Below are 17,116 nucleotides of genomic sequence, written 5' to 3' on the forward strand. Positions count from 1 at the left end.
AATATGGCCATAGAACTAGGAAGTGTCTTGATTTCAGATCCAAACCCAGGACTTCTGTCTCCAAGCTTGGTTCTCTATCCACTGTCCCACCTAGCCAACCCTCTCATATTCCTACTTGAATGGAGTTCAGGATTATCTGTTTTATACCAAATTTTGTTCTGTTTGTTATAATAATTTTTTTTGCTTTTCTTTTCTACAAATTATTTCTTCATTCAAATCAAACTCTTCTCTTAGACCTCCTTAAGTCTCTGATCCTTTTCCTTAGTTAATGTTTCTATTTATCCATATTGTAGACAGTTTACTCTTATTCATTAGAAGTCCTAGGATATAGATTGATATGCATTGATGAGTTAGAATCAACAGTCAGAGCAATGTCCAAGATGAATAAAGACCTAGAAAAGATATTCTAAACATTGTCTTCCTTATCCAAACTAGATTTATTGGATTACGGAATCTATTGGATCTGCTCTGTGTGGTGAAATCACAAAATAAGGAATTTATGAAAATTGTACCCAATACCATGGTACCAAACAACTTCAGGATATTCTGAAATTTTCATAACCCTAATTGTCAGGATTAAAGAATGGTGCTAATTTCAGATAAACTGTCTTGATAAAAGCATTTAGCAAAACCACTCTTATTGAATGATAACTAAAAGAGAATGATGCTATATTAATTTCCTTTTGGAAGGGCTTTGCCTCATTAGACAAAATACTCAATAGTTATTTTTACTGAAGCTCCCAAATTTGCTTGGAGTGACTGGATTGTCTTCTAAAAGCATTATTTCATTGTTATTAGCATATACTCATTTCATTGTTATTAGTATATGTTCTTCTAATATGTTGAAGAATAAAGAGTAAAAAGAACCTAGATCTTGACAAATTACATATTTAAATTTGGCAAACTGATCTTCATGGAAGAGCTTCTTTGCATATCAGTCATTCAGCAAGCATTTATTAAGTACCTACTGTATTATGCCAAGCATTGTGCTAGAGGAGATAATGTTGCAAAAAATGAATCAAGTAATATCATTATTATCCTGGAATTTCCATGTGCTGATGATTATATTTTTGAAGTCCGTGTGCTATGAGATGTGAAGTTGATGATGGAGAAATGATTGATATTTCATTGAAGTATCAGAATGCTTTTAATAATACTAAGCCAGAGAAGACACAAATCATATACAAGTCTGCACCAGAGAAAATCTACACAAAGCCAAAGATCTATAGACAAGGAAACCATTACTGAATTTTGGTCCTTAGGCAATGTTTTATTCAACAGTGCAATGATCCACAAAATATTTAAAGAAAGAAAAAGGAAATCCAGCATACTATCTAGAAGGATAATAGTATGGTTAAAAAAAAAAAGCTACATTAAATTCCAGACCTTTAAATTGGCAGTACTTCCTAAGCTGTGACTAATGTGAAATCTGGATTTTTGAACAATTTCATCAATGTTACCTATAACTCTTACTAAATACTATGTGGTAGAATAAGATCACAAATAAAGAAATTATCTAGTGAGGCTAGTTTACTATAATTGAAGGGAAATAATAATACTACAATGCTTCTTGGAGAAACATAAGCAAAGAATGCAGCCTAGCAATAACTATCAGCTGGCATATTACATGAGAGTAAATTATAAGTAAGGGGGACAGAAAAAATAGAAAAGCTTTAAGAATTCCCTGAAATATAACCTGAAAAAATGTGACATAAATTAGTGGCTGAAAATATGAAGCTCTGAGGAAGAGAGTTGCTCTTTTTTTGAGTATGGGTTTTTTCATGTCAACTATAAAGCTAACACTTAAGTAGCAAAAGGGAAAAGGGCAATTTAATTAAATGGGAACTATAGTCAGTTATCTAGGAAGAGACTCCACATATGCCCAGTATGAAGAAAACATTAGTGGGGTTTTTTTTGTCTTGTTTTGGTCTTTTCGACCTTACCTATGTGTATAGGTTATAGTTTATCAAGTAGAATCATTAAAAAGTACCATTTTATATGATGTGTGTATGTGTAAAAGGAACTTGTATCTTTTTTGTTTTCTCTGAGTTCAACATACCTTCCATCATTTTGTGTATTGATTTTCATGAGCCTATTTCTTCCTTTCCCATGTTGTAGGCTTTTGATGCTGTATGGCAACTCAAGGTTGCTTATTTTATACTTCCCTGTGCTACTTTACCGTTACCCTTTATCTTTTTGTAGAAATCCTCTTTTAGTGATTTTGAATGTGGACATTTTGATGACTTTCTTGATACCTAAAATTCACTAACTTTTTTTCTATCACAAAGAGAACATATTTTTTACCCATTTCTTAGCTTTGCATTATTTCTTCTGCATGTGGTATTATTTTTAACACTTTTATTTTACTATCAGGTATTACTTTAATTAATGTTACTGTTTATTCCCATCCACCCACCCAGATTATCAGTGAAATAAACTGTGAAATGGTAGTTTTCATTCTTTAATCTTTGATGAAAAAGTGACAAATGTAATGAAAACATCTTACTCTAATTCAGTTGCTGTCATGCATCTGTTTAATGTCTATGATGTTACTAGAAATTATAGTGTTCACATCTTTGCTACTGCCTCTTCACTTTGAAAAGATATAATCATCTATTGATATCAGAGCTACTTCCCCATCCACAGATTTTGATATCACAGACAAAAATTTATCTTGTCTTAGTAGGAATAAGCAAGAGAAGAAATGGAGTTTTAGGAAAAATATTGTATTTATTATTTTTTTAAAAAGTCATAATAAGAGACAAAGTAATTGCCTTATTGAAATATCTTAAAGCATTAAACTTTGAAAGTTGTTGCCACATGGCTGTAATTCATAAAAATTAGTTTTTATAATGTTTATAGTTAAAATATTTCACAGATGCAAAAGCTAAGAAAATAGTATTTTTATATCATTTAATTTTATGTTACATGATATCCAGCATAGGCTTATTGGTCTTTAACATAGTGCTGTGAATACCTAAAATTAAGAGAACACGTGTGCATTTAGCAATTAGCTTATATCTTTTATGTGAAAAGTATATTTTTACATGAACATTTCTCAGACTTTTTAAGTAATTAAGCCATTTCAAATGTACTGTTCTTTTTTAGTGTTGAAAAAATTATATTAGATAATTAACAATGTTTTAGGTATTTGGAATTAAACAGCATTGTATAAAAACCTATCAATTATTTTTACTCTACAAGTGTTTATTAATAAGCATGAGATATTAACTCAATTTTTGCATGAAGAAATAAAAATGTAAGATATTTATCTTTTTAAATCTAAGTGATAGCCTGAAGACTATACAGATGCTTAAATTATGTACTATTTTAAAAGATGATTTTATCATTTGTGATTGTGTTGCAAGCATATATTACACATATCTAAATTACTGAGACAATCCAAGAAGAAGGTTTTCATGATTTTTCAGTCTTTAAGATATTTACTTTAGATTAAGAAGTAATGTGTCTAAAAGTAGTGTGGTAAATATTTCCTCTTTTATGAAAATGAGTGGATAAAGGAAAGTACACAGCCCAATTTTTGTGGGAAGTTGTGTTACTGAGTCATAAGTAATTGTTTTTGGAAGCAAAATATTGTTTAGGGGGAAAAGATTGAGATTTATTCAGGGCAAAGTTAATAGAGATTAAATAATATAGGTAGTGAGTAATATCAGTTTATTTACACATTGTCACTACCAGAGAAGTCATAGAGGAAATATCACCCAGAAGTGATGGTAGAAGATGAGTCTTTCATTCACATAAAAATTGGTAAGACAGTTATTAAAAGATATAGTTTTCATAGTCTGAATTTTTTTTCTCCCAGTGAAGTCTAATTATTTAATTCATATAGATGATAATGTTTTTTAAAATCTCATGTCCCCAGAAAAGTTGAAACCTCTTAAAGTTGTGATTAGTAATGTTTGTTAATGGCTTTATTTATATATTTTCAAATCAAACTTTATGTGTAACTTTTTTTTTTAATTAGATAACAATGATAGAATGTAATGGTAAAGAAAAGGTAGCTAATGAGATGATTACAGAAGGTGCCCTGCTAAGTTTCAATGTGGGTTAAAAAGAACTCTACTTTGGCTAGTTTATATAGAAATGAGGAATTTTGTGATCTTTTAAAAGTTTTTCTATGAAATAAATGTATATTATTTTAAAATTACATATTTAAATGGTCATGATTTTTGTGTAATGAAAAACATAATTGATTAGAGCTCAGAATTCAAAACTATTATTTGTGATATTTAAGTTTATTTCTAACCTTTTGTTTTTTTGGTTGAGAAAAGTAAAAGGCTCCTGTAATTCATTTCTCTAAGATTTGAGGGAGCAAAGCAATCCAATGAAATGGCTCCTGCTTAATAATTTCAAGTATGGTTGCTTTTCAGACATGTACTGATGAAAAAAATTTCTGCTTTTTTATCTATAAGGTTTCTATATTTAAGATGTTTGATTTGCTTTTATACTCACTCCTTTTGTTTTTTAAAATAATAAAAATAACTTAGAAATGTGATTATTCTGAATATTTCTTTATGAAAAGGTTAATATTTGAGAGTTTTTTTTAAACAACTTGATTTATAGATTCAGTTGTAAAAAATATGGGGCTAAATTTTGGGGAAAAAGACTACAGGGTATCCCTTCCTCATCTTTCTTCACCTTTGAGAAAGACTTTGATCTATATTCATTAATCTTTTTTTTTAAACACAAAATACAAGTACATTCCATGTGAAAGTTGCCCTGTAAAATCATTCATAGGGTATTTCTAGGATTCATAGTGTTTCATAAGATGCTTTGACATTCTCAATCACTTTGTGCATCTTTTGATGTGAACATTTGGTCTAAGAGCTCTGAAACATTAACATATTAAACATTTTTTTTTAATCAGTCGTCTTTAATGCCTACTGGTTTAGTTTCATAATAAAATTGTCCTATTTATCCTTCAGTGCATAAGATTTCCATTCTATGAGAACTGTAGACCTCAGATTTTTTTACATATGTCAGTGAGAGTGGTATTTCACCCTTTTGTTAATACTTAAACCACCAAACAATCTAGGATTTGCCTTCCTTGTATTAACAAAGATATAAAAAATCTTAATCATACCCTTATTAAATATTCTTTGCTTTAGTGAATTAAAATTGAGAACAAAGTTAATTGAAAGCTTTTGAAAAATAGCAACTGTGTTATGGCTTTTGTGCACATTAATACTAATTTTACATTTTTTGGCCACTGAAGACAAAATAACTAAAAATTTCCAACAGGGACTAGGTAAACAGCAAAAGTAATCAAAAGGACACATTTTCAGAAAAGATTTCTGCTATTAGAATATAAGTGTGTGCAGCATAGAAAATGACAAAAGTGTTTACCTCTTTAAACTTAAACCTGCATACTATTTGAGGAAGATTTTCTTGAAATTTTAGTCTTGGTTTATTTATCAAACCAGCAGGTATAATTTTTCTGATCCAAAATACAAATGAACATTAAAAATTTAAAACTTACCTGGAAACTCTTTGTTTGAGGCTCTTTTGCTGGAATTTGAGATGAATATAGTAAGAGAGTCTCACCATGTAGGAAGCTTCTCTATTTGAAATGCCTTCTGCACATTAGTTTTGTTCTTTCTTTCCCCACAGTGCTTTGTTTTTGCAGCTTCTTCATTATCTTTTTTTTTATTCCAGTGCATTCCGAGCTATTCTTTTAAAGCAGCAATTGGTGATCAATAAATTATTATAATCAGTTATGATAAAATGATAGCAATTGAAAGACAGACTTTGAATTTCTTCATCTGATTAGAGCAGTTCATTTGACCCTAGATGATTTGAGTGTTCAAAACTTATTAAAAATTCATTGAAAGCTTCAGCAAGGAGAAATTCTTAGCTGATTCTATAAATGAATTATGGTACTCCAGAAAAGTTCTACAACAATGTTTGTTTCCTTAAAATTAAAAAAAAAAAATCCTGTGTATTTGTCCATTTTATCAAGCATTCTTCTTTTCTCCCTCTTCTTTTGCTCTCTGTCTTAACTTTCAGTACAGCAGCCTCTTTTTTTTTTTAATAAGAAGATGAAGGTATCCGTTTCTGTGTCCTTTAGTTGCTTCTGTTATTCACAGATATGAAAGTGTTTTTTAATGGATCGGGTGAAAATCCTGAAGGGTGTAGTATTTTGTCATAGCTCAGGACACTGAACATGCATGGCATCAACGACGAGCTGATATGAGCTATTCAAACCAAGCAGCAAACTGACAGGATGACGCTTCCTACATAATAAACCCATTAATTACTTCTCCTGATGGACAGCCGTGTCTGCTGAAAGGAGGGAAAAAGAGCAAATGATAATATTAGGTTTGATAGGTCCTTTCTGTTTGAACAGCTTGTCATCGAGAAATGAATGAAGAAAATGCTTGCTGCTTTAGGGTATGATCAGGTAGAATGGACAGGAGTTGTTTTGACATGCAGCAAGTGACGTATTTAGAGGATGAAAGCTGTTCAGAATCAGAAAAGATTCAAAATATTCTTTAAAATTATTTTTCTTACATCAAGATTTTTGGTTGATAGATTTCTGTTCTTGGACTTTAAAATTGACCATTCATAGAGATTTGGCTTGTTATGTATTTTTATCATATGTTACTTTTTGAAAATCATATTTGTTTTTTGTGTTTTTCCCCCCTGGGAAAATAAAAATTTTTAGGTTTAAAAGAAATGCATAATGACACTTTTTTTCTAGTCATAGATTTTTTTCCTATAAAAAAAAGATACTTGGTTTGCAACATGTTGAGTGAATTTTTTTGTCATTAATTTTTTACTGTACATTTTTTAACATGTTTTCATTTTAATGGTCTCCTTAATGAGTTGCTGATTCTGAGAGTATATTTAAAATATGTTCTGCCTGTACACTTCATACTTAAGTACCATTATACATCTTATATTTATGTAGATTGATTTTTCCCCTAGCCTATGTACACGATATTATGAATCATATAGTCATTTAGAACTGTTCATGTATAAAATAAAGTGAATCTAAGAGTATAAACATTGACTTAGAGATTCACTAAAACTTGCTAACAGATTAAATTAATTTTTATTTTATGATATCTCTTAATGGAAATTCTTTTCTTCTCTCTCTATATATTTAATAAAATATTTCACATATGCTTTTAGCATGAATTACAATAGAAGAATATGATTTGGGAGTGCTAAAAAGTTGCTTCTTTGAGAATAATAGCTAACTTTGGTTTTGGAAGGATAACTAATTTTTGTGGATTATTGATATTTTCCCTCTGATACCAGTTTCAGTGACATCTCACTAGAACTTAAGACATTATTTCTTTCCTTTTGGAAACAAATTTCTTCTCTAAGCCTTAAAGGAGATCATCCTCTAGGTAGGCTTGAACACATGATTGTTTGTCTATCATTCTAGTTAAGTTTTCATAATTATAGAATCTCAGAGCTGGAAGGGACTTTTAGAGATCATCTAGTCTATCCAACTTATATCTGAATAAGAATTCCTGATCTACAGTATACCTGACTAGTGTTAATTCAGCTGTGACTCAAAGACCTCAAATGAGGGAGACTTCAATACCTCCTATCATTAGGAAACTTTTCTTTATATCAAACCTAAATCTACCCTTTTGTATCTTTCATTCATTACTCCCAGTGGTGCTCTTTATGTTTAATCTTTCTTTCATGTGGTAGCCTTTCAAATACTTTAATGTTGATATTATGTTTTTTAAATGCTTTAAAACAATAATGTATAATATATCTACATATATGTTTTTATAAACATGATGCTTTTAATTTATATCTTTAGCAAAAACAAAATATAATATGAAATGTCAAGAATGTCAAGCTTTTTTTTTTTTTAAACCCTTACCTTCCATCTTGGAATCATTGCTATGTATACCCATACAAGTCAGAAGAGTGGTAAGGGCTAGGCAATGGGGATTAAGTGATTTGCCCAGGGTTACCCAGCTAGGATGTGTCTGAGGTCACATTTGAACCCAGGACCTCACATCTCTGGGCATGACTCTCAATCCACTGAGCCACCCAGCTGCCCTCAAGAATGTCAAGCTTTTGAGCCCAGAAGTCACATTTGTAGAGATGCAAAGTATATGGTGCACACATCTAGTATTACTAGCATACTACTCCAAGTCATAGCAGGATTGATTCTTGATCTAGTCAAATATGATGAAATGTGTTCTATTGGTTCCATGCTACATTATTGAGGGGAGTCTTATAGAATGGTTATCATGTCAAACATAGATGGAAACATTTTTTAAGCAATAATTAGACTGTAAGTCTATGTTTCACCAAGAGTTAAGAAACTTTGTGAAGACACTACTTTTTTAGTTATATGGAAGAGGTCTATGGTTGGGTGGAGGAGGGAAAGGAGCAACAGGAGTCATTGAGAAGGGCCATCAGTAAGAACATCAATTTTTAAAAAGTAAGCAAAGCAATTGTAGCAAAGCAAATGACCCCTGCCAATTGCATTCTTTTTTCTCATATTTGTGTAAAAATGATTGAGCATTCACTGCACTGCAGTCATGAGTGTTTATGCATGGTTATATTTATATAGATAATAGACATGTCTTGTCTGGTAGTGTTGCTCCTGTCTGGGATAGGACAGTGTCAGTAGGATTTGCTCACATGGAAGATTTGAAAATGGAGTTTGCCTCTTAATGTTGATTGTGAGTATTTGAGTTATAGAAATTTTAATAATAATAATAATAATAATAATAGTAATGGTAACCAAGCTCCAATAGTTACCCTTGCTGTTGTGCATATTAGATTTATGTTTGTTTGATCTCAGTTGAATATTTACAAGTTGGCACCCTCACATTAGTTAAAATAAGAGGTACTGAGAAACAATTATCTGGCACATATGTTAAATTCTAGGGAGTAGATTATAGTGCCTGATATAGTCTGCATGTGGAATCTTTAGTACTTCATATGCCATATCAAGAGTGTGGATGCTAACCCACCTGGAGTGTTTAGCCTATTGGGGAAAATCCCTGGAGCTTTTGCTAAATTCCTATGATTGGAATTTAGCTCAATTTTGATCTGCTTCTGTCTGGGGCAGTGATGTATGAGGAGGATCAGCTGGTCTGGGGGACATTGGCATTAGGTTCATAGCTATCATTTACTTTATTATTGTTAAAAAATAAAACTTTGGTATACTAGAAGTGACTTAAGACACATCTGGAGATTAAATGCAAACTAATCAGATAGGGCCCTTTTGATCACAAAATACAGGGACTAATATAACATAATTTTACTTCATATTTATTAAGATCTATATTTGTTTTACATGTTAAATATTTTAATTCATTTTTAGTCAAAACCTCTTTAAAAATGGAAATCATTTGACTAGCTCCTGTAATGGCTTTTTCTATGGCTGAAGTTTTAGTGACATTGTTTGGTTCTTTGTGTTCATTCTTTGGTTTCTCTGGTTTGAATCTCCTTTTGTCTCCCAAATTATCTTGAAGACAGAGACATATGTGTATGTATATGTATATATATATATATATATATATATATATGTGATATGATATTGTGGGAAAAGGTGAAATTGGACACTGATGCTTTTCTTTGCCTATACCATATGTGTGAAAGTAGGCAAGTTCCTTGATCTTTGAGTGGTCTAGTCAACCCACTAAGACTACATTATATAGAAGATGCCAGCCTGTAATGGTAGAGGTATAAATGAAATAATAGGTCTGGTCCCTTTTGTATTCCTAAAGTTAGAGTACTATAGCCTATATTCCCTATTTCCTGTCAGTACATTTGAAAAAAACAAACTGTTGTCTCTATAGTTATTCATTAGCCACATCATCTTTGTTATGTTTCCTGTCATTTTTTTCCACTATAGCATGGCTATTGTATATATGAGCACTTATGGGGAGAGGAGTACTATATAGACCAACAGGAAAGAGGGATTATAGGAGGGGTGTTCAGGTGTAACTTTGGGATTGGATGAGCACAAAAATTTAGTTCATTCTGTGACTCTTTTCCCACTGTATGTTCTACATGGTTCCTTGACTGGGAGAATATGTGTGTTACCCTTTGTATGACTTTATCAGAGTATACATATGTGGCTCATTTGATATTACATACCCAGTGAAGTCTTTGTGATTGATTATTTTATTTAATCAAATTTTATTTGGGGAAAATTTGGGGGGGATAAAAAGGGGGAACTAAAAAGGAAAACTACTTTTTTTTTTTAAACCCTTACCTTCCATCTTGGAGTCAATACTGTGTATTGGCTCCAAGGCAGAAGAGTGGTAAGGGCTAGGCAATGGGGGTCAAGTGACTTGCCCAGGGTCACACAACTGGGAAGTGGCTGAGGCCAGATTTGAACCTAGGACCTCCCGTCTCTAGGCCTGGTTCTCAATCCACTGAGCTACCCAGCTGCCCCCTGGAAAACTACTTTTTTAAAATCCACTTTCTCCTCTTCTCAAAGTGTGTCCTCTTTATTTCTCTTTTCTGTTTGTATTATAAACTACAAATAATTAAATTTGAATAGTCAGATCAGGTTTTTTGAAGAACTTTGTACAGTTGATTCACCATAGAGGAGTTTTGTAGGGAGAGAAGTAATGAACTGGAGATGAGTCTTACAATTGATTTCTCCTTGTCATTACCATGCCAAGCAGCAATATACTTAAGTTTATAATGGTATATTTTGCCACTAGCAATTAATAGCAATACCAAACCAGAAGTCTGAATGCTTGACTTCTTTACTATTTTATGAGTAACTTTGTGTTCATGGACTCTTTTATATTATGCTTTTGCTCAACTTGATGGAAGACTATCTAAAGGATTATTTTTCTTCAGTAAAAGGCTTTGTGTGATTGACATCTTCCTTGGATCTACAATAAGTTAGGTATGTTGCTTATTTAGATAGTAAGATATGCCAAATATTCTTGGAGAATAAAATATTTTCAAGATTGACCTTTGGTGCCTGTTATGATATGCATCTTTAATTCTTTCAGGTATGTAAGGCTTAACACCCACCTCTTTTAGTTCCCCTTCCCCTTCATTCTCGGTGATCCCTTTCCCTATATAAATTCATCAAATCTGAAGCTTCTTTGGTTTTAGCTCTCTAAAAAGTTCATGCAAACCCATTGATCCAGCAATACCACTACTAGGTTTGTACCTTAAAGAGATAATAATGAAAAATGTATGTACAAAAATATTCATTGCTGTGCTCTTGTTGGTGGCAAAAAATTGGAAAATGAGGGGGTGTCTTTCAATTGGGCTGAACAAATTGTGGTATATGATGGTGATGGAATACTACTGTTCTGTAAGGAATGATGAACTGGAAGATTTCTATATGAACTGGAAGAACCTCCAGGAACTAATGCAGAATGAAATGAGCAGAACCAAGAGAACATTATAAACAGAAAGTGAGACATTGTGGAACAGTCCAATGTAATGGACTTTGCTAATACAAGATGGACCCAAGGGACTTATGAGAAAGAATGCTATCCACATGGAGAGAAAGAACTGTGGGAGTAGAAACACAGAAGAAAAACAAATGACTCATCATTTGTTTATATGGATATATGATTTGGGGTTTTGGTTTTAAAAGATTACTTTATTGCAAAAATGAATAATATGGAAGTAGGTATAAGTGATAAAATTTGTATAATCCAGTGGAAGTGGTTATTGGATCTGGGAGGGTAGAAGGGAGGGAAAGAAAATGAAATATGTAAACATGGAAAAATATTTTAAAGATTAAAAATCATTCATGACAGAAGTAATATTTTCAAGGAACGTGCTCACCATAACTTTTAATCACTAGAGACCAGGTCATACCTCTTGACAGTCTATGCCATTGCTTCTTTTAATAATTCTTTGGTGAATTATTACCACCAGTATGAAGAAAATATTTCTTTATATTCCACAATCTATTTTGACTACATGGACTTTGTGATTGTTGTGCTATTCTCTAATAACTATTGTTTTCTTGTGCCCTAACAACTACTTTTTGATATGGCACTAAAAAGCCTTAAGTGAATGTAGTTGTTTTTTAGTTAAAATAAATGAAGAAGGAAGGAACACTGCAATTTTCGGCAGTCGTTTTAGAATTTTTGTAAACTATCTTGTTTTCTAAAAAGGAACTGGTATCATAGTCCACCAAACTTCAGTGACATTTGAATCACCCAGATACTTTGTTTTACTAGATCATATTAACTAATATCTTGCTATGAGAGCAAAGATCTTGTTGCCTTTTTTAATAGAAGAAATTACTCCTAATCATTCCTAAACTTCTTTAGAAAGAAAATTTATATGTAAGATCAAGTCATTCCTCAAGAGAAAAGTGGTCAAAGGATATGAACAAAAAGTTCTTGAAAGATTTGCAAATTATTAACAACCACATGAAAGAATGTTCTCTATCACTAATAATAAGAAAGGTTTCACCTCACACTCTACAGATTGACAGAAATGACAAAAATGAAGTAGTCAGTGTTGGAAAAGTTATGGGAAGACAGACATACTGACACATTGTGGAGCTGTGAACTGGTACAGTCATTTTGAAATTGTGAAAATAAATTGACTAAATTTCCATACCCTTTGTCCAGATATTTTATTACTGGAATACTTACTACAAGGGTGGGGGGTTGTCCCTCAATTGGACTGAACAAATTCATTTTCATGAAAGTAGAGAATTGGAAACAAAGTACGTATCCATTGATTGGGGTATGTAATGATTTGTGGTATGTAAATATAATAGAATATTACTGTGCTGTAAGAAATGATAAATAGGATGAATACAGAGAAGCATGGAAGGATTTACATGAACTATAGCAGAGAGAAGTAAGCAGAGCCAATTTACATATTGACTAAATTAACATAAAAGGAAATAATAATCATATAAGCTCAAAATCTAAGGTGAATGCTGCAAAATCACAAAGAACAAACTTGGCTTGAGATATGAGAGGATGTTCTTAACTCTCACCTCTTCTTAAAAGTGGGAGGTCCACAAATGTACAATGTACATAGGTTCTGGCTTTTTACCTCTGTTTCTATACCTTGGCTTCTTTCTACTCTCAGTTCCAATCTTTCTGAGATTTAAAGCCTTTTACCATATGGATCCTATCAGTCTTCCCATTATTACACCTTATATGTTTTACCTTTTAGCAGAATTGATCTCCTTACTGTTTCAGAAATATGATATTCTATCTCCCACATCTTTGCCTTTGCATAGTCACCAGTGCTTGAAATGTTCTCTTTCTTTTCACTTCTCTCTCATCAAATATCTAGTTTACTTTAAATGTACCATTGACAGTCCATTTCCTATAGGTCTTTCTTGAATCTCTCCCTACTCCAAATTATCTTGTATTAATTCTGTACATTTACCTGGCAACATTTCATTTTCCTCTAGTAGAACATTTGCTTTTTGAGGGTAAAGATTGTTTCATTTTTTTTGGTAGCTCTATGCATAGCATATTGATACTTACTGAATTTAGTTTTTATCTCCTACTAGAAGACTTTATTGGACCCCCTAGTTAGTGAGTGTTCTCTCCAAAATTACATTATATGTATTTATCTTATTCTTGTTTTTATCATTCTGTAAAGCATAAGCCCAGTGAAGGCTGGCCATTGCATTTCTGTTTTTTGTATCCTTAGCCCTTAGCCCCTATTGCAGTGTTTTGCCCATAGTAGATACTTACTAGATGCTTGTTGAATTGAATTGTTGAATATCTGGAAATCTTAAAAGCTGGAAGGAATCTCAGAAATTCTCTAGTTCAATCCCTTCATTTTATAGTTGAGGCATTGAGGTCCAGGAAGTTTCAGTGACTTGCCTAAGGACACAAAGGCAGCAAATAGCAGCGCTGGTAATTGAGTATGAATCTCTGACTCCAAATTTAGCACATTTTCTACTGTACCATGTGGCCTTTTCATTGAAACTAGAAAAGGTTTAGAGACATGCAACTAAAATGATGAAGGATATGAGAAGAGCTATATTTAAAATATATCTTCAGTTTTAAGATAAAAATTGAGAAATAAGTTATCATTAGACTGTGAAATTGGGAAGGTTGTGAGATAAGGTGAATATGAATTTGTCTATAATGCTTAGAACTAAGAGGTAACCCTTGAATTGGATTGAAGTATATAAATTTAGGATAAATACAAATAGTCATGCTATAGACAAGAAATTTACAGAACACAATAACCGTAAGAGGTAGTATAGGAAAAAATAGAAATGACTTAAAAAGAGAATGTATTCAGTTATTAAATGGTATTTGGTTAAGTGAAACTAAGAATTTTGATCACGTATTCCTTACTAACATCAAGGATCTTTTCATATCCCTTGGTGTCATTTTTCAGAGACAGATTACTGGGATAGTTGGAATATATATCTGATTGATTCATTCTCAGTCATCCTTTTAACCATTTTTAGTATACTTACCATTTAAAAGGTACTGTGCTAGATTCTGTGGAGAATAACAAAAGTGAATAAGATGGAATCTCTGGCTTTCCAGAATTTCAAGTCTGTTAGTAATAGTAATTCAGGATATCATAAGGATAATTTTTTTTGTTCTTAAACACTTGGGAAATCAAAAAGAAAATTTTATAGTATTAAATTACAGTGATTAAAATGTTATTTTAAGATGTTTTCAGAATTTATATTACATGTAAGATAATTGCCACTTTGAATTTCTTTTTTGTTATTCATTGACATCATTGATTAGAGAATTACAGTGATAGAGGTGACCTTAGAAATAACCTAGTAAGTTGAATCTCTTCATTTTTAATAAAACTAGGTTGCTTAGATAGGATAAATTATTTATGTAGTTATATGGCTGGTTAGTTGCAGAACTGGGACTAGAACTCAAATCAGCTCTCTTTCCATTACAAGTACCTTCCCTTTAAGATTACCTTCAATTTACCTTGTACATATCTTGTCAGTACTTAGTTGTTTGTATGTTGTCTCACCCATGAGAATGTTAGCTCCCAGGAAGTAAGGAGTATTTTTGCTTTTCTTTGTATACCCAGTGCTTGGTACATATGAAGTACTTAATAAATGACTTTTGAGTGACCTTCCACTAAATCATCTTATAGTACCTCTTAGTATTAAGAAAAATATAAAATGTTAAGTAATGAGAGAAAATTATTTTATAAAGGTCATAACATTTCTGCTATGTTAAAAGGAAGTATGTAAATATGATTTAAAAACAGTAGCACCTTTGACTTAATTTACTTTGGTTTTGTGCTATTTTATAGTTTTATTGATCAATTTAACAATTCTACTTGATTCATTTTTATCTATAGAAAGGATTGACAAGTCATTGTGCCCTAGGAAGATGAGGATAGTTCTTAGGTTATGACATTTTGGTAATATTTCTAATGGGAGTGGGAAGAAGGTTGTGCACACACACACACACACACATTGTCATCATCGTCTCTTTGGCCTAAGTATCCTAGTTGCCATAACAACTTGATTATGGTAGAGCATTTGCTGCTGTAGTTAAGGTTGTTTCAGTGGTTCCATTATAAGCTGCAATTTTCAGGGGTTTAAAATTCATCTACATAGTCACACAAGTGACATAAAAATCATATCAGTCTAATGAATTTTTCTTCTTCTACACAAATTTCTGAAGGATAAAAGATTTGTAATTTTTATTTGTTAAAGGGTATATGGCCACCTTTTTTTCCCAAACTGTTCCCTTTGTTTAAAATATCTTTCTTTTATCTCCTTTGAAAAGATTAATCTCCAGCAAATGCTCTTGATCATCTCTCCATCCTACCTTCTTCTTTTGTGTTTCCTTAGTACTTTGCTTATAGTTCTGATGGAACACATCACTTCCTCTGTATTACAATTATTTGTGTCTTTATCTCCTCTACTATATTGTAATCTCCTTGAAAGCAGAGACTGTTAAATTTGTTTGTGTAACTCCAGAACACAGTAAAATACCTGGAAGGTACTTTATAAATTCCTTTTGAATTGGGTTATGTAATATTTATCTAAATATTGCCTTTTTTTCCCCTTAGATTTCTAATTTCTTTTTTTCCCCTTAGATTCTAAACTACAGGAAGATAGCAAGATTTAACTTGAATTAACTTCAGATGATGCCAATAAAATACCACATATATGGACCCATGCTTTTTGAGGATGGAGATTAGAGGAAGAAATTCAGACCAATAAAGGAGTGGAAATGATACCAAGTGTATATCAACTAGGCTTCTGTAACTTTAACTAAATAATCATTTAAATATACATTTGCAAGATAGATATTAATATCTGTCTATTGGCACCAGAGAATAGGTAGTGTGGGTCGCTATCTCTCTGTTTTGGGCTAGAAAAAAGCTAATTATGTTTGTTAGTCAACAAGCTTTTACAAAGCACAAGTCACTATAAAAGTAAAATAAAAAAATAACAACAAAAAACAAAGCTAGTTCTTGCCTTCAAGGAGGATTCATTCTAATATATGATGGCATTTTAATTAATGACAATATTTACACAACTACTTATATAAAGTATATATATATATATATATATATATATATATATATATATATATATATATATATATATATATATATATATATATATATATATATATATATATACTGAGTAAATGGAAGAGAATATGAAAGGGGAAATTAGTAGTTGGAGGACCAAGAAAATCCTCTTGTAGAAGATGGGCTTTGAGCGAAGTTTTGAAAGAAGCTGTAGAAACTACGAGTCAGAGGTGCGAGAACAAAGCTTTCCAAGTATGAGGGACAGCCATGCAAAGGCCCAGAGTTGGGAGATAATGAAGTGTTATTTCAAGAATCTTCAAGAAGGCCAGTATTGTAGAGTTCATGGAAGGTAGGTAGTTAGGGATAGGAAGAGTAGGAAGGTATGAAGAGACCTGGTTATGAAGAACTTTAAATGGGAAACAGAGGACTTTATATTTGATCTTGGAGGAAAAAGGGAGCTAATGGAACTCACCAAATAGAGTTTTGTGATAAATTGAAGTTGGGGAAAGAAATGACTCATTGAGGTCACTTAGAAAACCATTGTGATAGTGCAGGCAAGGGATGATGAGAGGCTTTTGCTATGTGAGGGGAGGGAAGGCACCTAGATTTGTTTTGTTTTTAAGTACATACAAATACAACTGGTCTAGGTTACTAA

General features: G+C 31.9%; 2 protein-coding genes across 2 annotated transcripts in view; one reads left to right on the forward strand and one right to left on the reverse strand.

Annotated features, from left to right (window-relative positions):
- The window catches only part of CHRM5 (cholinergic receptor muscarinic 5), a 76,488-nt gene extending 70,030 nt beyond the window's left edge, over positions 1 to 6,458 (reverse strand). Inside the window, exon 1 of the mRNA XM_001370396.4 lies at positions 5,501 to 6,458. The gene's annotated coding sequence lies outside the window, so the exon portion shown is untranslated. The remainder of the gene's footprint in view (positions 1 to 5,500) is intronic.
- Positions 1 to 17,116, forward strand: part of AVEN (apoptosis and caspase activation inhibitor) — a 191,397-nt gene that overhangs the window by 51,479 nt on the left and 122,802 nt on the right. The window lies entirely within an intron of this gene.

The sequence above is a fragment of the Monodelphis domestica genome, chromosome 1 (genome assembly GCF_027887165.1).
Source record: "Monodelphis domestica isolate mMonDom1 chromosome 1, mMonDom1.pri, whole genome shotgun sequence".
In the NCBI taxonomy this organism is placed as follows: Eukaryota; Metazoa; Chordata; class Mammalia; order Didelphimorphia; family Didelphidae; genus Monodelphis; species Monodelphis domestica.